Source organism: Hetaerina americana, unplaced genomic scaffold (genome assembly GCF_022747635.1).
Source record: "Hetaerina americana unplaced genomic scaffold, ioHetAmer1.1.p SCAF_6, whole genome shotgun sequence".
Lineage (NCBI taxonomy): Eukaryota > Metazoa > Arthropoda > Insecta > Odonata > Calopterygidae > Hetaerina > Hetaerina americana.
The window spans coordinates 54,572,299-54,596,326 of record NW_027287205.1 but is presented as its reverse complement, the minus strand read 5'-3'; positions in this window follow the sequence as shown (position 1 = coordinate 54,596,326).

The following is a 24,028-nucleotide window of genomic DNA, read 5'->3' as shown; positions in this document are numbered from 1 at the left end:
GGAGAAAGAATCCCATGCATCAGTCAATGCAAATATTTAGGCATTTATTTAACTAGGGATCTTGGGTGGAGGATCCAAGTAGATAATTTGACACGGAAGGCATACAAAGTATTGCTTTGGGTAATGAGAAATTTAAAAGGAAGTAGCGTAGCCACAAAAGAAAAAGCATGTAAGGCACTGGTTATGCCTATCCTAGAATACTCCTCCATAGTATGGGATCCATATGAGTTGGGACATATTGAAAAGATAGAAAAAGTTCAAAGAAAGGCCGCAAGATGTGTAATCGGAAGGTACAATAGAATACTGTCACGGAAATGTTAGATGTACTGAAATGGGAGAGTTTGAAAAATAGAAGAAAAAGGAGTAGGTTAGGCGCGATGTATAGAATTGTTAAAAAGGATGAAGTGTGGGAATATTTATGGCAAGGGGTAGAAAAGCCTAACTTTTAGGGAAAAAACGACCATAGTTTCAAAATAAAAATAAGGACGCAAAAAACAAATAAGAAAAAATATTCTTTTTTAAATAGGACTATTATTGATTGGAACCAGCTGCCTGGAGGTTTGTTTGAGCCCTTTCCATCCAATTTTAGAAGTTTTAAGTATAAATGTAAAGCAGCCACTGGGTAATTAACTTCATTGTAGTTATTAAAATATTGTTTGTATGTGATATGGACGGCATTTTGTATGTGATGTGGAAGTTTGTTTGCATGTGATGTTGAAGTGTCATTGTATGTAAGAATATTTTATCTCTTATCTGTTTTTATAGTGCGTGTATGTATGTAATTTTCGTTGTAAGAGTTATCTTTGATCAAACTTGACTGTTGCCACCAGGAAAATCGCCTAATTGCAACGAAAAAAGAAAATAAAAATAAATAAATAATAATACATAAAATCTTAGGACTGAGGTAGGTGAAGACAGTTTCCATGCAAATCGTGACTCACGCTTTTAATTCATATTTAGAGATTTCATGCATATATTCTTCGGAAGTATGCATGTGCATACATATGTGGAGAACTTCATGGTACTTTGGTGTGTTCATGTGATATATATGAAACATGGTTTTCCATAGAAATATAATGAGATTTTATCGCGATATGTTTTATTATGTTTGCACTATTTTTCATTTAGCTCTGTGCCCGAGCATGGTTCTTTTTTGAAAGAAAGCCGATGGTTGACAGCATTAGCAGATGACAAGCAATATAGGGTCATGATTTACAGAGTCTTTGGAGCAATATAATCTAGACGCATGCGCCAATAGATTATGCAGACTTGCCTATCACTGTCGCCTTCGTATGGAAGATTATTCCGTGTTGACGACTCGAAGTACCTTTTCGTATTTCCAAACCAAGTGTGAGCGTTTCAGGATTCACCAGCGATAAACCCCAAGGTGAGACCAAATTTGTTGATAAATTACACGTGAACATATTTCTTCCTCACAGAGAGTTCTCTTGTCCTCGGAAAGTTTCTGCTTGGATTGATTCATAGTAATATGTATTCGGAATTACATAATGATGAAATTCATTTGGTGTAACGAATAATTTCAAGGAATAATGCAGTTACGCTTGGCAAAGGTATCCTTCCGAATATATCTCATGACGAATAAAGGAGGTACAAGGGTATAAATAGCTGTTCAAACCCTCGCAAAGAATTTGACAAACATCCTTTGAAAAACAGTGGAAGAGACTGATGTTAATACTACCCTACTACCATTTTGTACAAACATAGTGTTAAAAAAGAAGACAAGTTCAAAAGCATCAATGAAAAATTGAAAATATTTATTTTTATCAACACTTCCACATGTAATTTTGGCTTAAAAACATACATGATTTGCTTTAACTTCACCAACGCTGGAGTGGAAAATTATTTCAACATTAATTTTGATAACAGGATCATTTAGTGAAACAAATAGTTTTTCAGTTTACCGAGGATTGCAAATGTTTATGGAAAATGCTCGCGAGTAATCGAAAAGTATTTTAATACTTTTAATTTCACCAATTGCAGAGGAAATCAATTTTCCGTTCTATTCATATTGTGAAATCGGTTACTGTCAGTAACCTCTAGAAATTATCACCATTATTATTTTCAATACGATGTGCCATCATTTATTTTCGTCCCTCGATATTGAATCCTCAGCTGAGTGGGTGAATAACTTTGCTTTTCAGATCTCTTTACAACATTACGGAACATCGCTGGTATGTGAAAACCTTCTGAACGTACTACAGTCCTTTTATCATTCACTATTACTCCATCAGTTCTTCGTAATTCTTTCATCTGTCCAGAACGACTTATTTTTTCCTCAATTACACAAACTACCAAACATTCTCCCTTGTATCACCTCCATACACTCTTTCAACATATTTTATTAGCTTAAAGCAAACACTTTTTGTCTTTAATAACTCTTCCTGGATTCGATTACTTCTCGTATCTTATTGTAAATGCTTCTTATGGTAGTGTGACTTTTCTACTAGTGTCCTCATTACCCCATTTTTTACGTCCAAAATTTTGCCTGTATATTTGAACAAACACATCATCAGTAATTAATTAAATCCTTCTTTGATGCTTAAGAAGATACCTCCTAATATGTGAAGTCAGATTTGCAAATGAATTAGCTTCAGTTATTCAGCCAATCAATGTAATTGTTGAACGTATTACAGGACCCATGAAAAATATATATCGGCTTAACATGAATTACGCGAGAAAATAGGGCTAAAAAATTAAACATCAAAGAAGGATTGAAATAATTATAGATTATGTGTTTGTTCAAATATATAGGCAACAATTTGGACGTAAAAAATGCGGCTACACTAACTCTTAGTATCTAGCTCAGTAATTTATTATTTTAATATGATGATCAGTTAAAAATTTGCACGAAAGCTTTTTCGAATTAAGCAATGCATATATTAGCATTTCAAGTTTTTATGAAGTCAATGTGCTATTTCATGCAAACTAACTACTCGTGATGATCGATTAATATCGGCTTCCCTGTATTTCTCCATTGGTTCATCTTATCCTTTAGTTATAGCAAGGATGATTCAGTATTTGATATCGAGCAAGAAAGTGGACACGACGGACTCAAGCTTCAAGAAGCGACTCGAAATTGGAAGATCGAAGTTCGGAAAGTTCCAAGAATTGGCTCGAAGTTTCTGGAAGAATTATTTGGCGCAACCGAGGAAAGTCGTTAGAATGCTTGTATTTGTTGCGTGCTCCATTACGGTTCTTTTTCAGGTAAGTGATTATTCATACCTCATATTGAATGCGGGACCACATATTAAATATAAAATATGAAAGTTATAATATATTATTATTAATTGGTAGTCTACTGTTTAAGGTATGATTTGGATCGACACAGCCTGAAACCCCTACATTTCTTAGCCTCAACCAATAATACACAACCTGACACCTCAAATTACCATAAATTATTCTTCAATTCTGCATGCATCCCACCTCCCTTCATTCCATCCAACATGCCTATCCCTTTCCTCCCCTGCGGGAGTTGACCTAACGTTCTACTCTCTGTCACAGCCTTTCATACCATACCAATAATGATTGAATATCAAATTTAAATTGATTTCAAGAATGGGAAATTCTTCTTCTGAAAAACTGCCAACGGATATGGTTATCTAAACCCATTTGGTGCTTGGAAATTTTTTTACGCAGTGTTCATCATCTAAATTCTCAAGTATTCGTGATGCAGGGATACGCAATAAATTCTTTCCCAGGGTAACATTTGAAAATAATATATAAAATGAATAAAATAGATTTGAGACGAATAATTGGGATTTGAAATGTGACCGAAATCTCGCAATACTTTATATTAATTACAGACGGAAAAAAACTGCGGTAAGTTATAATATGGCGTGACGAAGTGTAAAAAATGGATGTTTTTTCGGTCAACTGTTCATGCATGCCAATGCCCGTTTTTTCGGTGAGCAGCGACTCTATTAATTCTTCGTTGCAAATTCTTTAAATGGTCAATCACTAATTATTTATCAATTTTAGGCTCACCCAACAAGACATAACCTGACACCTCAAATTACAATAAATTATTCTTCAATTCCGCATGCATTCCACCTCCCTATATATTTTACAGAGTTAAGCAATTTACTTAATTTAAAAAGTACTCTTCATATGGATAATATTTCATGTTTTTGAATAAAAAAGAAAAGTATAGGTGATGACGTTTATAAATCAAAGGAAGCTGTTTTAGGTATGAATTGTTATTAAATAAGTTATTTTTGGAATTGGACGTTTAAGTTGTTTAAACTGACATCTCTTTATTTCGTCAATTATTTTAGCTAGCCCAATGCTTCAAAAAGTTGACCAATCCACCGATTTCGACGCATTCCAAGGTTCTCATCAATGCAACCATGACTTACCCGTCCATCACGATCTGCCGAACTCCTTCGTATCGCAAAGATGTACTCAAGGTGAGATAACGGAGGAGTTTGAGGGTGCCACTAAGTATTTAGATTTTAAATATTAGCTAAGTATTTAGTTTAGAGGGTCTCCCAGTCTTTACATTTGGCCATACGGTCAACAATAAAACTAAGAGTATTGCTCGAGCAATGCTTAGCCATTAGGCTACGAGGAAGTTTGAAATCCCGACCCTAGATATTTAGATTACGTCCTAAAATATATGGAGCTAGAGAGAAGTATTGCAGAAAAAAATATAGTTTCAAATAGTTGTTATTCCTTCAAATAACTATATTTTTGGTACTTTTCATTGTAGTTCTTCTATTCTCTTCCTTATTTCCTTTAATCGATGTCGAAATATGTAGATGTTTATCTTAAAGTAAGCAAGAAATTACTCCTTTGCTTTATTTTAGTGCTCGGAGTGAAGTAAGTATTTCGTAAATAAGTTAAGCCTCACTGTTTATGGCGTTTCAGATTTCCTGCGATGAGTATAGGTTTAAATTTGGGGCTCCCTGACTGGACTTCACCTATAAGTTAAGAGTCCTCCATTTGCGATAATATGGGACCTTAGACGCCTTTAGTTAAGAATGTGCTAGAGTCGATTGTTTCCATTTGCTATTGCATATTCATCTCGATTCCTACAAAGCCTGTAAAAAATATAAATCCTCGAAAGGCAAAACCATGTAGCTGAACGGCGACGGCAGGTCAGGTGAAATGCAGTGGGGGAATCTTCCTCATAAATCATTAACTCTGATCCTTTTTCTTCTCACTTCTCTTCGGGGAACGACATTTTCTCTTGCAAACGTTCTTGGAAGGTTTAAATGGCTGCGTTAGATCGGTATCTCATATCGCCTCTGAACTTTCATGAAAGCAATGAAAATCTTTGGGTGTACTCGATTTCCCTTCGTTCGACACCCCTACATCCAGCCGTTGACCATGCTATACTTTAATCGAGTGAATGAACTATTTTTCGCAAACTTATTGATCTAAACCACTAGTAGTATCTGAGAGGAGGGAGGAATACATAAATTTAGTAAACACATTAAAATCAACCTTAAGCTCAGTTTGATGGCCAAGATTCACCTATTTGTCATTCACAAATTAGGGCAAGGGGAGGGGAGATAATTTGTAAATTGCAAAAATCCATGTGAGGTATCCTATTTACTCTCTGTCGTAAAAACGGTTCTATCCAAAGGAATGCAAGGAAGATTCTACGGAGATATTCCAAAATGCACTCCAAGTATTATTTGGATATTGAAAAATCCATAATTAACTTATGATCACGAGAAATGTTCTACATTATGAATTAAGTACTGATCATTTTAACTCTGCTCATGATTTTTTTCCGGGACGTCCTATATTATATGCGCCAGAAGTTGGCCTATAGGGGAAATGTCTTGGGTTGTCGAGGCGGTAATCCTATTGTTATTAAATTGATCCTAGGCCATATAAAATCATAGCATGGCGAAAAGAAAACAATTTAATGATAATCCACGTAAATTTAATTGAAACCACAACCAGTTTCGTCATAGTCATGCCATTATCAAGAACAAAACAATATAATCAGACGAGGGGTGGGGGAAAACTAACTTGCCAGATTATACCAAAATTTTTATTTTTCACGACCATAGTTTCGTCGGTAGGTAACATCCTAACCAGATGATGTTGCCTTTCAGCGAAACCATTGTGAAAAATTAAAATTCTAATGGAATCTGCCTTGTTAGTCTTCTCTCATTTACGTCTAGTAGGAAAGACTTCCACCAAGTAATGCCTGAGGCAGTGTCTAATAAATCAATCAGACCCTAGGACAATCTTTACCACACATGTAAAGATATATGGTGTCATTCGAAGAAACATTTTTTTAAAAATAAAATGAAATGAATCAGAGCTTAGAGCTATGTGTATATTACATAAAACCATAAACACAGTAATCAACCCGAAGGTCGGTTTAGTGGGTGATGGTGGAGATCACCCAGTACTAAACCCTATACGGCGTGTGAAAATTCACACATCAGGGTAGGGGGGCCAGTTCCTTTCCCTGTGCCGGTTATGGTTTCCCCGAAAGATCTGGTGCCCGAAAAATCCCATAGCTTGGGTGGAGCTGCAAGTGCCCAGATTGTCTTGCCAGGGAATCAAACCCGGGACCCTCCGGTCAGCAGTCCAACGCTCTACCCACTGGACTACCGCTCTATACATATAGCTCTATGGAGAAGGTTTACGAGAGGTGGGGTTAAAGGAACGGAGGAAGAGGGAGAAGGAATTATGGAAGAAAAGGGAGAGTGTAGGACTTCACATGATAAGTGTAGGGAATAAACTAACCATTGCAGATTTGAAATCTAAAAGGGTATAACCGATTATGTTAGGAAGATAGAGACGCTATGAAGAGGTGAGGATTCAACAGGAAAAATCATTCAAAACTGATCAATAAAATGTTGTTTACTTATGTCAAAGTTTCAAGACATTCTAAAAAATCCAGATTAGTGCCTTTGTCACAAGTATAATGGACGAATAAATGCAATGGAATGAGTCTCTCTGCACACATTTTTATTAAAAAGAGTCTTACCCACTTTCTGAATTTCACAAACATATTAGATGTTTGGAATGTTTGGTTGTTAATGAAATTTCTCCACAACCTGGCCGAAATATAGACAATTATGATAATCAAAAGAGCCACATTTTCTTAAATAAACCAAAATTTTGTCCATATAATTTAACCTTTCCGTCAAATTAACAACTATTTACCAACTTTTCCAAGCGTCAACAAATCACCAAAAAACGCCGTGAAATGGCTCTGCGAGAATAGCAAAAAGTACTACCTTAAGTATTAATTGATCTCTCATGACCCGCCTAAAGCAGAATTTCGACTCCCACCCCTTGGTCATGACATGCTTCCCGAGGTCATTTCAGAAAAATTAACGTTTTTCGTCCACATATCTCCTTTCCATGTACCCTGTTTCAGAAGTACGGTCTTGGATCCAGCATGAGGTGGACATCGGAGTGGAAAAATTTTCCTTTCGACAATACAACTCTGACAGAATTTTGGAATGAGGCGACATATACCTACAAGGACATTTTGAGCGTCTATGGTCTCAACAGGAGAACGGAAAGTAAGTTTTATATCGCCGCGAGTAATGGTGTGCATTGTCTATCCCAAAAATAAGTAGAATAAATTCGGGGAAAACATGTATACATATATGCTGCAGATCAAAGTACGGATTACTGAAATTCTTCAAAATTGCATCCTTGCGCATCGACACACCGATGCCAGCGCCTCTATCAGTCGCGGTACGCTTCCTGGGAGGCGTCGACGGGAATTTCGTTGAAGCAATTCGTCTCGGCCTCTTTGAACAGCTTTCCAAAATGGTTGCCGTTAAAGCTCCTTTTTATTCTTGGGAACAAAATTAAGTTCATCAGTGCCACATCGGGCCTGTAGGGGGCCTGAGGCAGAATCGAAACCTTGTGCTTAGCCAGGTTCTCGGTCACGAGGAAGGAGGTGGTGGACGGCGCGTTGTCGTGGTGTAGTTTCCATTTGGCAAAGATCTCCTTCCTGACGCGTTACCCTCTTTTTCACAGCCTTTCGAGGACTTTCATGTAAAACTTACTGTTCACTGTCGGTTGCTGGGGCAAAATATTTTTGTGGATAACGCCTTAAGAGTCGGAAAAAACGTTATTTAATATAAACTTATTTTTAGGGCATCCTGTGTGTGGGTTGGTGGTTGTATTTAGATTTTGCCATTCAATTATTTCCATCATATTTGCAAATACGTGGCACATCGTCAAAATTCCCGCCGCCAACAATATCCAGTTTTATGAATCTTTATGTTAAGTAAGGCATATTTCATGACAGCATAATGCATAGGCAGTAGGCAGACATGCATAATGGTGAGGCAGTAGGATCAGAACACTACTTAGACCCATATAGAACCACTAAATACGTGTGGAATGGGGATAGTAACAAGGGGGAATTAGGGAAAGGAGTATCACTGGGTTTTCTGCTTTTATTAACCTAAAAACTTTGAGGATCTCATTTCTTTACGACTATTTTTAAGCAGTTTCAGAAATACTGCCTTATCTCTGTTATTTCTTGGACAATTCTTGGACCTTCTAGCTTCAACCAGGATATTATTGTCAATGAATCAGAAATATGATCGTATTTTCTACGATCACTTATGAACCTCACACTGGAATTATGGGTCCTCTTGAGTTTGGTTTTCAGTTTGCCTGAAAGGTCTTGGTATACAACATCAATGCAATCAAAATGGGGTATGAGAGGAGATGATACAAGAAGAATCTTTAGGGAGAGAAAGCAATGTACTTTAAACTTTTCAGTGAATGCAGGGATGAGTTTATTTTTTGCAGATAGCAAATTCATGATCAGTCCAAGATAAAGCTTCATTGATGGTTATGCCTAAATTATTTACTGACCTTAGGTATGCTGTGATAGATCCTTGCAATATTAGTGGTGTTAGTTCCTCAGTACTTAAGAATGTAGTTTATGGTATCCGATTATAATGGATTGACTTTTGAAGGGGTTTATTTTCAGTAAATTTTGTTTATCCCATAGCGACAAAGCAGCAGGATCTGAATTCATTTGATTAATTATTCTAGGTAGGCCGTGAAGGCGGGAATGGTGATATATTTGTAAATCATAGGCGTAATAGTGATGATTGCAATTAGCAATACCTTTACAAATATCATTTATATGTGGAGAAAAAAAGCAAGTGTCCAAGAATGAATCCCTGTGGAACGCCCCTGTGTATTTGAAGCCAGCTAGAGGATGAATGAGGTGTGCTGAGCATTTGTAATCAGTTCATTAAGTATGAGCGAATCCATTGTAAAGACGAGGAAAACAATTCAGGATTTTAAGTTTTACTTAATGACTATCTATGCCAATAGAGTCAAAGGCTTTGGTAAAGTCTTGGAGAGTCATTATTGTCACCTCTTTACCACCCATGATCGGATGTCATCTGTTATTTTAAGGAGAGCGGTAGCTGTGCTGTGAGAAGGTCGAAGGGCAGATTGTAGAGGATCAAGTGAGTCATTTTCATTAAGATACTTTGATTTTTTTAAGGGTCCACAGGACTTGCTTTTGTGTAACGGGAGAAATTTTTAATGAGCGTGCAGCAACTGGATTTGATCCAGAATTATACAGATTGAATAAGATTTCATTTTTTGCGACGAGATCAATTTCCGTCGGCGGGGTTGTGAATTTCACGGTTTGCGTAGATCGTCTGGAGAAATGTCAGTAGGTGGGGAATGTGAATTTTTAGTTTTGCCGACACCAAGGTGCTTCAAGCTTTTCCAAAATAAATGACGGGGGCTCTTTAGATAGTTGGAAGGCATATCTGATTTTGGCATTTCTGATGACATGGTTAATTTTGTTACGAAGTTTTTGGAATCCGAGTGATGAAAGGTGGAACTCATGTAATCCGGGTGATCGTCGCGCAGTCGAATGTGTCACATTGGACAACTAGCGTCTAAATAAGATTCGCGCCCAAACGCACGATGTGAGGGAACGAGTTTGTAGAATTCAAAGTCAGGAAAATCGGGTAGAATATTGTGCAGGAAGAAACCGACAGGCTGCAATGCAATCTACCGGTACCTTCCCATTACCTGTATAGACAAAGAGTGTTCACCTTCTCACTCGAAGCACTGCAGGTCTTTCCCGCCAATGACCGGAAAAATATCAGTTTTTTATCCGAAACACTTCATAAATTTATGTATAATGTACAGCCACTCTAAGGAGTCTTGCCAAAAACCGGGCAGCGCCACTTTTACACATTCTAGAAGCCGTGACTCAAATCTTGCAGATATCCCAATGGTTCGATGACTGGAAATTTAATGGCGTTCAGCCTTAATATCAGGTTAAGGTTTTCAAGTGTCGTCAAAAACTTTCAGTGGAGAGTCTGGTCGGTGCTGTCTGTATTAAATATTTTTTGCTTTAGGAGAAGGCGGCGGATACTATTGCAGACGGCTGCAGTTGCTTCGAATATAATGACAACTCACCTGAGAGAGTCACAGCATCTGCTAAGTTACAGCTGGTACAAAATGTTATTAATTCGTAGTGAATCTATGACGAATCCCATCATTTACATCTCAAATGTTGGGATAATAAGTCGGGGACGATTAAAATTATTATCTTTCAAACAGAAATTTCAGCTCCAAACTATTTATATTATTTATTTACCCATTTTTATTGTTTTTAACATTCACCCACCATAAAATATTATCATAGGGTGGACATGTTTTGTACACAATATGTATGTCTAGCTGCATCCAAAAACTATGTACGAGTATAATGCCCAGTGTACGAGTACATGTCTAGCTGTATACTTATACATTACTTCACACTGCTTCTTGAATACATTTACATTCGTTTGCATTTTAAGTTTTTGCCGAGCTGATTTATAAATATATCTCTTCTTTTTGGAACACAATATTCATGAACACTACTTTATCTGACAATATTAAAGAAATGAACATTGTTTCAACAAGTCCTCATATTCAACCCAGTTTTCGAATAGTGGATAAACAGAATAACATACAAAATATAAATATTTGAAAATTCTTTTGTCGTCTAATAGTGTCTATTTTTCCTTTGGTCTAAGAATTGGAATTGGTAGTGAGTTCATCTTTGGAGACCAAGCATGTGAGTACAAACCAGGATTCGAACTTGGTATTTTTAAAGAATTCTTCAATTCATTTTTTCAATATAAAACTTTAAAGTTTATCCTACGTTGCATATTTTTCAAGCTAACCATTTTGATGCAAATGCTCATGATTTTTTGTTTACTTTTTGTCCACTAGTTTATAAGCTAGTTTTTTCTAGACCTTTTGAGGTGGCTGCACATGCATACTTAGGAAGTAATATAATCAATCTTATCCCCTGAAATTACCAGATGTTGATGTCAAGAGTCACATGCCCTACTTGAGTGGGGCAGACACTTTGGAAGTAATATAATCAATCTTATCCCCTGAAATTACCAGATGTTGATGTCAAGAGTCACATGTCCTACTTGAGTGGGCAGTGTCACACCCTTGTGCCATTAGTGGCAACATTCTCTGCTGGCACGAGCTTTGGATATTCCTTGATGCTGAAGCACACTGATCCCACGGCACTTGATGCAGGATGGCTGGTTTACATCCACGAAGTCAATGAGCCATGGGCGGGTAAGTGCCCATACATCTTCTCTCTTATTTAAGTATCTAATTAAAAAGTATTCTCCACTTTCGCATAAACTATTGTTTCATCAAGTCATTATGTCTCAAAATGTATCCAATTAGGCTTTACTCATTTCCTATTTGGAGTTCATACTAGATGTCTTCCTATATCAATCATTCATATAACCTCTTTATCGGTTGATCGATACTTTTAATTTTCACGATACTTCTGTAACACCAAGTTTCCACTGCTTCTTCTTGTACTCTTTTCTGCTTTTGTTATTATTTAAACTTTACTACCATAGAGAAACATTCCCCAGATGTGCTTTAATCGATTGAAGTTGATGGCTGGGGGTAGACTTTTCTTCAGGTAGATTGCCTTCTTGAGCTGGGATACAATGTTATTTCCTCCTTGAACTAAATTATTCTAGCACAGTAAAGAAAGCCCCTCCTCAGCACTACAGCTAATAGCAGGCAAAATGCAGAATTCTGAATTTTTCTACACTGATGCAAATTCCAGCAGGATTCTCTTGGAACATATTCACTAATAGCTCAGTATAGATAATGCATGAAATGGGTACAAGTGAATATCCTTACGTAACTCCTTTCTGCCCCCAGTTTAGATTATCTTTTATTGTCTCAACTATTTTTTCTACTGAGCTTTCTTCCATCATCCATTTGTCACAGCTCTTTACTTTTATATTCATCCACTTGAATTTCACTGTGCTTGCTCCTACTGTGTGACCTTTCTACAAGTCATGGTGCTGTACACTTCTTAAAATAATTTTGTCCTCAATATTTCAATAACTTCTCTCACCTTCAGGGTTACTCTTTTTTTATCCATTAATGATACACTCATCCATTTCCAGTTCTCATATTCTTGTCCTTTCTTTCCTCTTAATTCAATAGCATTTTTTCCTCTGTGACCAAGGTATTGTTCAGCATTAATGGTGCTTATTCCACTTACAGCTTGCCATTTCGCCTTCTCATGGTGCAAATATTTGTTAATATTTCAATTGAATAGTTTTTGATTTCATCTTTGATGATCTCTTAGTTGGAATTTCAGCATCATATACTTATAATTTTTTCCCATGGTATTCAACTAGTTACACTAACAAAGCCATCTGCGTTATTTTTAAGTACCAATTTCTCTCTTTATAACACCTAAAAATTCTTCCTGGTAGAAATTAAATAGATTTCTTCAAATCATTCACTAATTATGTATTAAATCAGATTATATGCATGGAATTAAAGTAATTTCATTAATTAAGTTTGTGGTGAAATTATGCCAATGTTATTGATTCTCCATAGGTGCCAGTTTACACTGATGTACTTTAGTGTGTAACAGTAATGTCATAGATATAAGTACCTATTATGATAAATTTTAATTAAACTTACTACATATATGGCGATTCATACCATGGTGCTTTTTGCAAAAATTTAACTGAATTTATCCTACTCTTTGCCTTTACAGAGACTGGTCCTCAACTGTCTGGGATGTATGAGGCCTTTTGGATGGAAGCAGAGGAAGAACTTGACCTCAAAATCTCTCCCCACCACATAAAAACAATTAACCAAAATGACAGAACATGTGTGAATAACAGATCTTACAGTGAAGCAAAGGTAAGTACAAATGACTGCAATATCCAGAATTCCATTTAAGCAGTAACTGGATGATATTGAAACTGCCATTCCATTAGGCCAAATATTTGCAATATTAGTTTTTTGCAAAATGTATGCTAATGTTGGATATTAAAGATACCACTCTTTAGAGTGGCTTTACATTTGATGATTCGCAACTAACTTTATAATTTTAATTTTAGGTCATATCATTAAAACATATAATGATTCTGAAATTGATAATGAAATTTCATGATTATACCCATGTGTTTACTTTTATTACTTTCATTTAGTTATTCTTTTGTACTATGGATGTTTAGTGGCATTAACATGGATTGGGCTGGTTTTTGAGTTTCCTATGCATCGGAACCCATTGATAGCAATATTTCACCTATCCTGCTGCAGCCATCCTTAGGGCAGGATGAAGACTTCTATGGGGAGGAAACTCATAAAAAAATCCTAATTAATTTTTATTATTTGGTAGCCAAACATTGAAGATGGGATGGGCACAAACTTAACATCACTGCATTTCTTAGCCTCAACTAACAACTTACTATCTCTCTTCTTTCTATCCAACATGCCTATCCTTTTCCTCCCCTTACCTTGCTTTTCTATCACAGTCTTCAGCATTCCCTTCCCAATTACAATTCCCTGCATCCATCTTCCCTTCTTTAAATATCTCCCAACAACCTTCTCTCTTCCCAGGCCAAGCCAAGTACTTCTCTTGTTCTCTTTTCAATACACTTTACCTTTTCCTTTCTTCTGCACATCCCTTTGTCAAAATATATGCCTATCATCTTACTCCAATGACCAGGATTCTGCTCCATACCAAAACTTGGCTCTGTGTTTGAGTTTTTACTAATCTTTTCTTAACATTATTAATCAATATGAAGTTCTTCTCATGAACTCCCTTTCCTTGTAAAAGTTTTTTTGTCCAGCACAATTCTTATTCACAAGTCCCTTCTATTCATCTTGAGTCCCCTCTATTCATCCAAAACAATTCCAAGGTAAGTAAACTTGTTCTAACTACTGTAGTTTTTGCCCTCAAATCTACTCACTTAACTTAGCCTTCCTCCTCGAAGACCTCATAAGCTTTCTTTGTTTATGTTAAAATTCATCCTATATACCTGTATTTGTAACTGATTTTCTAATACACTCAGCATTGAATGTAACCACTTCGACGACTAAGTAGGTAAACTAAAGCTTGAGCATATAAAAATCTAACTTATTTTATGTGCAGGGTTTGTGCCAAAAAATAAGTAGAATAAACTGGGAAAAAAACTCCAGATCAAAGTAAAAATTAGTAAATTTTTTCAAGTTGGCACCATTGCACATTGATTCAGGGAGGGCCTGGGTTCGATTCCTGTGCACGCCTCTGAGCAACCTCAGCTTTACCCATGCTGTATGATTTTTAGGTACCAGAATTTAACTGGGTAACCATAGGTTGCACAGGGAAAGGAAGTGGTCCCCTTACTCTGATGTGTGAATTTCACTTCCCATTGGTCTTAGTACAAGGTGAGCTCTACCTATCAAACTTACCTTTGGATTGATAACTGTGGGTTCTCAGTGGCAATCATTCCTCTTATCCTATATGAATGTTCTTATGAAATTAGTTTTTGCTATCATATATTTCATTTTTTTCACTTTCATTCTCCTGAATCATTCATATTTACACTACTAGCTGAACTAAGGCAACAGCATCTTTGCTGTAATTCCATTTCAGCTGCTTCTAATTTTTGACCTATTGTTTCACTTACAATAAAGTTTTCACTTCATATGTGTTGCTTCTTTCAAAGGTAGTCTAATCTTGTATAAGCTGCTTTTCATCTTTTTTGATTCTGTTTTATTCTATAGTGTATATTGTAATTTTCACAATTCTTTTTCCCTTTAAAATTCATTTTTCCATTGGCTGTTTATTATATTAATCCATCCTTTCTGTCGACTATTATCAAGTACCAAGAAAGTTTTGTTCAGCATGCTGTGCAAATCCATATCCCACATTTAGGCCTTGTCCTGTACCACCAATTACCATATATTTTCTTTTTCTCTTACTGAGTTCTAATTTTCACTCATACTCCTGATTAGGAATATAACTTTTAATGTGCTGAATAAGTAAGTATTCTGGGCCAAAAAGTTTTCATGTTGTGCATTAGTAGGTAATTAAAAATTCTAAGCTAATTTGTAGTATTATTAGGGGAATGTTTAAAACATATCTCTAAATCAGATGGTATCCCTGAATTGAATAAATAATTTTGCATAATAGGCAGTGTTAGGAAAAATTAGTGCATTCATGATATCTACTTAATAAATTCAGCTGAGTGAGGTGTCATATTCCCTAAGTTCTAATTATTTTCTTTTATTAACATGAAGCTGCATTTTTTCACACACGGTACTAATGCATATCACTTACTTCACTGCTACACTCTATCATCTTACATATTCTTAAAACTGGAATATATATCCAACTGGCAAATGAAACTAATATGACTTTCAAACTTCATCAACATCAACAATCTTGATATATGACACACTATTGGGAATGGAAGGAAATATATTTTTGTTGCTAGTATTTTTAAATATTCCTGAACTTCTATGCTAACATAATAAACCAAATAGGGTTGTACCTTTATTTTTTCTTATTGTTATTGAAATAATTATAACTATTAATTCTTTTTATATACTTGTCAGATATCCCATTTAACCTGAAACTACTGAATTTAATATTTTTAGTGCAAGTCATTCTGTCGTTGGAAACTAATTGCTGGACTGGTGGGATGCACTGGACCCTGGTTGTTGCCGGTTGAATATGAAATGACCCACAAGATGGAAGTCAAGGAGTGTGATAATTACCAGGACACCCGGGAATTGGTTAGCCAATACATGCGCCTTACAGGACTGAGTAGCTACTTTAACATTGGCAGCAGCGTTGACAATGACACATTAGAAGACGTTGGGGTTAACGGGTGTGAGGTAATGATATAATAATGAGGTACCATTTGTATACATATTCCCTCCACTGCTCAAATGTTTTAAGGAATATGGTTTCTATTAAAAAATTAATTTCTTATCAAAAATATTGTTATAGGCCCATCTTGGTGGAGTTCAATCAAAATAAAGTAAAAAAATTAAATGAAAGCAAAATGGTGGAAAAGAAGCATTTACCATCTACTGTTGGATTTCTCTAAATCACTTTTCACCAAACAAACATACCGTTATGTATTCCCAGTATGTTCTTACAAAGAGCTCACACATTCCTTTCCTAGAAAAGGGATGCTTCAGCACTATACCTATGATACTTTACTTTCAACAGGAAAATCACCTTTCCTCAACAGGTTGGCTGTCTTCGGCCCTGTTACGAAACCCAATACACAACATTCGTCATGAACAGAAAGTCGCATTCGACCCAAGATAAGCTGGGAAATAATGGGAAGACATTCACTCCATTGGAAGGGGCAAATGGTGGCGGGTTTAAAGAGAAAGGAAGTTTCGGCGAAGGGACGCAGCTTCCTCCACGCAAGGTCGATATTTATTTAAAGAAGAATAACACAAAGAGGCAGATCGATTGCTTCAGCAATGGGAAGTGTAAGGGACGATTTGACCGCGGAAGGAAGACGAACTCGTCACTCAAGGGCGATTTCCGAGTCTCTTGCAACGGGAGCCCGCAGTGTAGCAGAAACATGACGGAGAACAAACGACCGGTTAACGAACAGCGTCTTTACCAGAATCAGCCTAGAAGCCCAGCCTTCGACAGAGTCGCTGCGTTGATAGGGACGGGGAAAGCCTCGAAGTCAACAATTGCGTACAGCTCTCTCAAAGTCTTCTACTCGAGCAAAGTGGTCTCCTCGATGGAGGAACATTGGGGGTACGACTTCACGCAGTTCGTGGCGGATGCAGGAGGATCCCTGGGGTTTATCCTGGGAATGTCAGTGGTTGGGGCCGTGGCTCTTCTCGAGCAGCTGGCCGAAACTCTGGTGGCATCGTTTTCGAGTGGCGATAAGGCGCCTCGTGAGAAGGAACCGCATAAGACGACGGCCGGAGTGAACGTAATTTTAGGAAGCAGCGTGGTGCCGTATGACGGGACGAAACACTGACGTAGAAGGAGATCTCCTGAGGATATTATTGTCAATGCATAACTTAGTCGTGGGAAAGACTGCTGTAGAAGATGTATAGTTTGATTCAATTGGAGATAAAATGTAATTTGTGTAGAAATAAAATTGACCCTTTTTGAATTTGAAATATTTCGATTGTAATAACAGAGATGAAGACTACTACAATTTTCCGCTAAATACACAATTCAATAAATAGTAGTAGCCTTCATCTCTGTTATTATGGAACAGCTCCGCCATATTACACCCTAATCCGTAATTTATATTTCGATTGTAATGGGACAACACCGGAAGGGAAAGGATTTTTCTAAAGAATATGCAGTGTAAATAGCACGATGGAAGGCCCGTGTTGCTTTTTAAGAAACATTAAGGCAACTGTGAAAGATATTAAGACAAAGAAAAGCTGTAAGGTCATAACTATGATGCCAAAAATTTATTTATATCTATTCAACGTCTAGATGTATGTGTCTGTTCCGTAAAAGGCGTGTCGGAGAGATCACGTTATGGATCGATTATTATTATAGGTAATCTATCGGCTAAGGTAGGTTTTGTATTGTCACAAACTACCAAGTAATTCTCTTGTCTCTCCAAACAAAACATGACGAAAAATCTTTTTTTACTCTAATCCACTCTTAAAGAGATTTCCCTCCTCCCTATATTCTGTCCAACACCCCAATTCTATTCCTGCCCCTTCCTCGCTTGCACAACATTCTCCCCTCTTTCACAATTTTCAACATCTATAGTCAATCAATATGCTCTGTATCCATTTTCTGTCTCCTAAGGATTTCTTTCAACAGTCACCTCTCGTCTCCCACCGTACCGAGCGTGTACTCATTTGTTTTCCTTTCCGTCCACTTCACCTTCTCAATCCTCCTCCACACCCACATTTAAAAAAGCCTCCAAATCTACGTCTAACATCCTGCTCCAGTGACCATGTTTCCGTGTCGTAAATCACTACGCTCTATATCAAAGTTTTAACGAGCCTTTTCTTAACATCCTTACTAAACGTCCCTTTCATCAATTCCCTCCCACTCATGAAAGCTTCTTTACCTAACGCAATTCTTCCCCTTGCTTCCCGCGATCACGTAGGAGATATTTAGAACTAGTAGTGTACATATTTGTCAATATCCTGTATATTATTCTTTATATAGACCCATGTTTTTAACTGTTCTGCATCATTATTTGACTATATTTATCCTATTATTGAAAATTGTTGCATGTAAGTACATCTTGGTGAATAAAATTTATCGAGGGCATGATCAAACTAATATTTGTGTACAGGTAACATGCTTTGGTTTTGCACATGGTTTAATTCTATTTTACGGGTGGTGACCCAACCAACCCCGTCACACGCCCCCGCGGCGGCTTGCGGGGTATTGTGCAGATGTATATTCGTAGGTGTACGAGTATGTTAGTTGATAATATATGTATTTGCATGTGTGTAAGTTATAAAGATATTTGTATGAATATATACGATTTTGTGTTTGTGTAGATTGGCATGAATTTGTGGGTATTGCATGTAGTTTTATTCTCTATTACGGCTGGTGACCTAACACCCCCCGCCATACACCCTTGCAACAGCTTGCAAGGTATTATGTAGATGTAGATGTCCCTACTTCTTTGACCATTTTCGTCTAAAACACTTCCGAGATGCGTAAACTTTTCCACCTGCTCTAGTTTTTGCCCTCCTATTTTCATGTTGAACTTTGCCTTTCTCTTTCGGGAAAACCGCATAACCCTTGTTTTATTTATATTTATTCTCATCCCATTACTATAGAACTGAATTTCCAATTCACTCAGCAATTCTTGCAACCCATTAGCGGACTGACAAATTTGAGCTAGGTCATTAGCAAACCAAACGAATTTTACGAATTCACCGCTGACTTTAATTCTTACATCCAGTACTTCCCATACCTCTTTAATTATTCCTTCCACGTAGTACACGTTGAGTAGCGCAACGGTGACAATGGATAACCCTGCCTTATAACTCTTCCTAAAATTGCTCATCCGGATTCTCCGAGCCCCACACCCATCTCAGAAGTCTGAGACATGTACAGGTTGCGGATTGGCCTCCTGATCCTCCAATCTACCAGTATTCCTACTTTCTGCAATGTTCTCATAGTTTTTCCTAATTCACTCTATGAAACGCCATTTCGAAGTCTACGAAACAGGCAAGTACGTCCTGATTGTATTCTATATTTCTCTCGATTAGTGATCTCATTACTGATGGCATCGCGCGTGCCTCTCCCATTTCTAAACCCAAACTGATCATCGCCTAAGTAACTTTTTGCCGTAAACGTAAAGTACTTAGCGAGTGTTTGGACACCGACCCCAAAGCTTTCCGGTCTTATGCTCGGGAAGTAAATGGCGGTAAACAAACCGTGGCTTGCTTGAGGGATTGTAACAATATAATTCATATTGACAGTGTGGTAAAGCTAACATTCTAAATCCATTCTTCCAAAGCGATTCTTCACAAACGATGTTGCCACCGCATATCTCAAAGAAACAATGCTTACTCAACCCATGGAAAAAATAACAGCGGACCAACAAGGAATTCTAAAATTGCTTAATGAGATTAAATCCAACAAATCCCCGGGTTCCGAAAATATACCGGCTAGGGTGATAAAACATTTAGCCCCTAACATCGCCCCGTACCTTGGATTTATATTTAACAAATCCCTCACAGAGTGCAAAGTCCCTAAGAATTGGAAAACCGCGCAAATAACGCCTATTTTTAAAAGTGGTGACGGGGAGGACCCCAGTAATTACAGACCAATATCCCTCACTTCTATCTTCAGTTCAATAATGAGATACCTTGATAACATTAACGTTTTAAGTAACAATCAATATGGATTCAGGAAAACCCGCTCATGCGAGATCCAATTAGGATTTTTCACACATGACTTAATTTTATCGGGTGATAGAGGTAGACAAATGGATGCGATCTTTTTAGATTTTCAAAAGGCATTTGATAAGGTTCCCCATGGTAAACTCATTCATAAATTAAAGGTCACGGGTATAAATAAGGGCGTGATAAATTGGATTGAAGACTTTCTTTCAGAGAGGGAACAGAGGGTAGTCCTTGATGGCGCTAGTTCCGACAGCGTACGAGTCACCTCAGAGGTACCTTAAGGAAGTGTAATCGTGCCGTTGCTTTTCTTGATTTTTGTCAACAGTTTGAGCCATGAAGTGAAAAGTAAGATTAGGATGTTAGCGGATGACACAGTGATCTATCGCGAGATATCTGGGGATGAGGATCGTTTTATTCTAGCGCAGGATTTAGTTTGCATTTCTAAATGGTGTTCTAACTGGGGATTGTCATTGAATTATAATAAATGTTAGATGGTAAATCTCTTTAAAAGACCAACGGGATTTGTTTAAAAATTAGCTGGAGTAGACATAGAAGTAGTTGATACGGTAAAATACCGAGGTGTTACATTCACTCAAGACTTAACTTGGGGTACTCACATACGTAAATTCTGCGGGCAAGCATGTAAAAAAATTGGGATTTATTAGACGCATTGTCGGCAGAAGTGACTCTAAGACCAAGGAAAGTTGTTACCACGCTCTTGTAAGGCCTCATTTAGAATACGCATGTAGCGTATGGTATCAGAGTGAAAAAGACCTCATTCGGGAATTTGAGAAGGTTCAACCCCGGGCAGCCCGTTTTGTTAAAAATTCTTACGATAAAACGAAAAACTTCACCGAAATGCTTATAATGTTGGGGTGGGAATCATTAGAAGAGAGATGATTCAATACAAGATTGAAATTACTACATAAATTCAGATCCGCGTGTTTCAGCACCGAGGTCTCGCAAATTATTAGTACTCCAGCATACATTGCATTGGTCGCTTGGATCATGTATATAAAATTCGGGAAATAGATGCCAGAACTAGCAGACTCAAGGAATCCTCCTTCCCATGGACAATACGGGATAGCAACTGCAGGGTTATAGATAGCAAACATTCCACTTGCCACCCTCATCGTCTGGGGAATAATTAGTTCTACTCAATTGCTCTGCTCTTTCACTAACCTCGTGTGTTTTGTTGTCAAAACCCATTCTTTCCCAATGACCTCATTAGCGTTCGGTCCATCTGTTTTTAGGTCTCTCCTTCAAACCCTCGTCCCCCTCCGGTGACCCGCCCGCTACCTGCAACGTTGGATCGTATTCTCTGCCTTTCAGTCTCCTTGGAGAGGAGAGCGTTTTGTGTTGCATGTTCACGTGGTGGTGGAGTTTCGCCTTCTTGCTTGTTGTGTCCTGGCTTGCACGTTGTTGGATGGATTTCATGCTGCATTCTGGGGTGCAATTTTTTATTGGTTTATGGTATATGTGTTTACATGCGTGTGGAATGAAGGGATTTTTGCATGAGAGTGTGCGCCAATGTCGGTATACTTTTGTCTGCATGTGTTGTTTTTGCATGTTGTTTTGTTCCTGTTTACGGGTGGTGACCTAACACCCCCCGCCACACGCCTTTGCGGCGGCTTGCGGGGCATTACGTATACGTATCATGAATAAAACTAGGGATTTTGACACTTTAAAAGGTGCGTATTATGCCAACGTCATAATTGGCACAGAATCTTGACTTAACGATAATGTTACATAGGCCGAAATTTTTCCATCAAATTACAGCGTCTATAGATGAGATCGAGGTGGGGGGTGGAGGAATATATATTTGCGTTAGTAGCAACATAATAAGCTTTTTAGATTGGTAAAGAACCGACTGCGTGATGATGTATGTGAAGATACGTGAAGCAAAAAATAGCAAATGGTTGAAGGGAAGTGCTGTGCATTGAAGCCAAAGTGAAGGTATGCACTCATAGGGGATCCTTACTTACTATTTCCCTTGAAAACCCCCAAAGTTGCATCGCCATAGCCGGGGATTTAAACCTTGCAGAAATAGGGTTGGCTGGCAGCACAGCAGGGGGTGGGCAGGCACAAGAGCAGGTAAATCGCCTCATTAACGAAGAAGGGTTTACCCAGTTAGTTAATAAGCCTACTAGGGGAGACAACATCCTCAATGTTTTTCTGGTTAGACCTCTAAACCCTTTTGTTTGTGAAGATGTTTGTATTTATTCAAGGGCACACATAAGTTTGCCAAAGTATATATTTATTAATGGTGCTGTTGCGTTAAAGTGTTAATTTAGAAATTAGTAATGGAGGGTAATTAAAATTGCATGGTATGATATTATTGCTATTGATATTCTACCAGTTAGGATAGTTTTAGGATGAACACAGCCTGTGCAATGGTACAGCAATACATTTTCTGTTCTATCCTAACAGAACTCAACTTTATATCTGACACTACCAGGAGCTTCTCTTCAATATCACACATTTTCTTCCACCCTTCATTCTATCCAACATGCCTATCCTATTCCTACCTCTTTCTCATTTGCCCAATGTTCTCCCCCAATTGCAATCTAAAACAACTCATCACCTATTGATATGTTCTTGATCCACTTTTCCTGACACCTTTAGATCTATTCCAATGCTCTCTTCCTACACCATGCATACTTCTTTTTCATTCCTTTCCATTCCACATCCACAGCTTAAAAGCTTATAATTTTTGAAATAAGGACAATTTGCACTTTTCCACAGTTTATTTAACGTACGACGCGTTTCAACTCACAGAGTCATCATCAGGTACAAGACGATGACTCTGTGAGTTGAAACACGTCTTACGTTAAATAAACTGTGGAAAAGTGCAAAGTGTCCTTATTTCATTATGATGAACTTCCACGACCTCAAGCCTGAATCTGTTGAACTTACTTATAATTTTTGCCTATCATCTTGCTTCAATGATTATGTTTCTGCACTGTAAAAAACACCATTCAAATCAAAGTTTAAACTAACTTCTTCTGATTATCCTTACTCAATTTCCCATTCATCAATTCCCTCCTCCTTGTGAAAGCTTCTTTGCCTAATGCAATTCTTCTTCATATGTCCCTACTGCTTTGACTATTTTGATCCAAAACACTTCTGAGATAGGTAAACATTTTGACTGAGTTGACAGTAGCTTTGTCACCTGCTCTGGGCCTTTGACAGGCATGCACCCTAATAATGATTTCACCAGGACATGAAGTTAAATTCCTGTCAGTAAGTAATAAACCACAGCAAAATCTCCAGTAGAAGAATAATTTCTTTCCAAAAACAATATATTTATTTCTTTCATTCAATGAAATCCCTCATGGCATGATGGTTTATTTAATATTGAGTGCCTTATAAACATTAACAGAATTAACATGCATTATTACACATGTCTGTATTAAACTCCTAATTTCAGAGCTGCTTTTTGAAAGGAACTACATATTTGACAAATAACCCTGCAAATCTCAAAAATTTCTTATTCCTCTCCTCCCTGCCCCAGCCACATCGAATTGCCAAGAATGAATGTCATATTTTCATTTTGATCGACTCTTACTCAAAAATAATATTACTATGCAAGTTGATAAGGCTATACATCCCTTCATTTAACTTGAAATACCTTCAATTAATATTACTTCTAAGTTTTTTTAAATCCATGCTTCTATTCACATTCCTTGATAAGATTGCATGATACATCCTTGTTCATGCAGAGGCAAATAACACTGCCATTTCAGTGATGCCTAAATGCTTAATCCAGAAAGAGTTCCTTTTTTTTGAGAAGCAATCGGCACACAATTTTTCCTTTCCTTGATCTTTTTTAAAGCATAAAGTTATTTGAGCTAAATAGTAGTAGGGAAGGATTTGT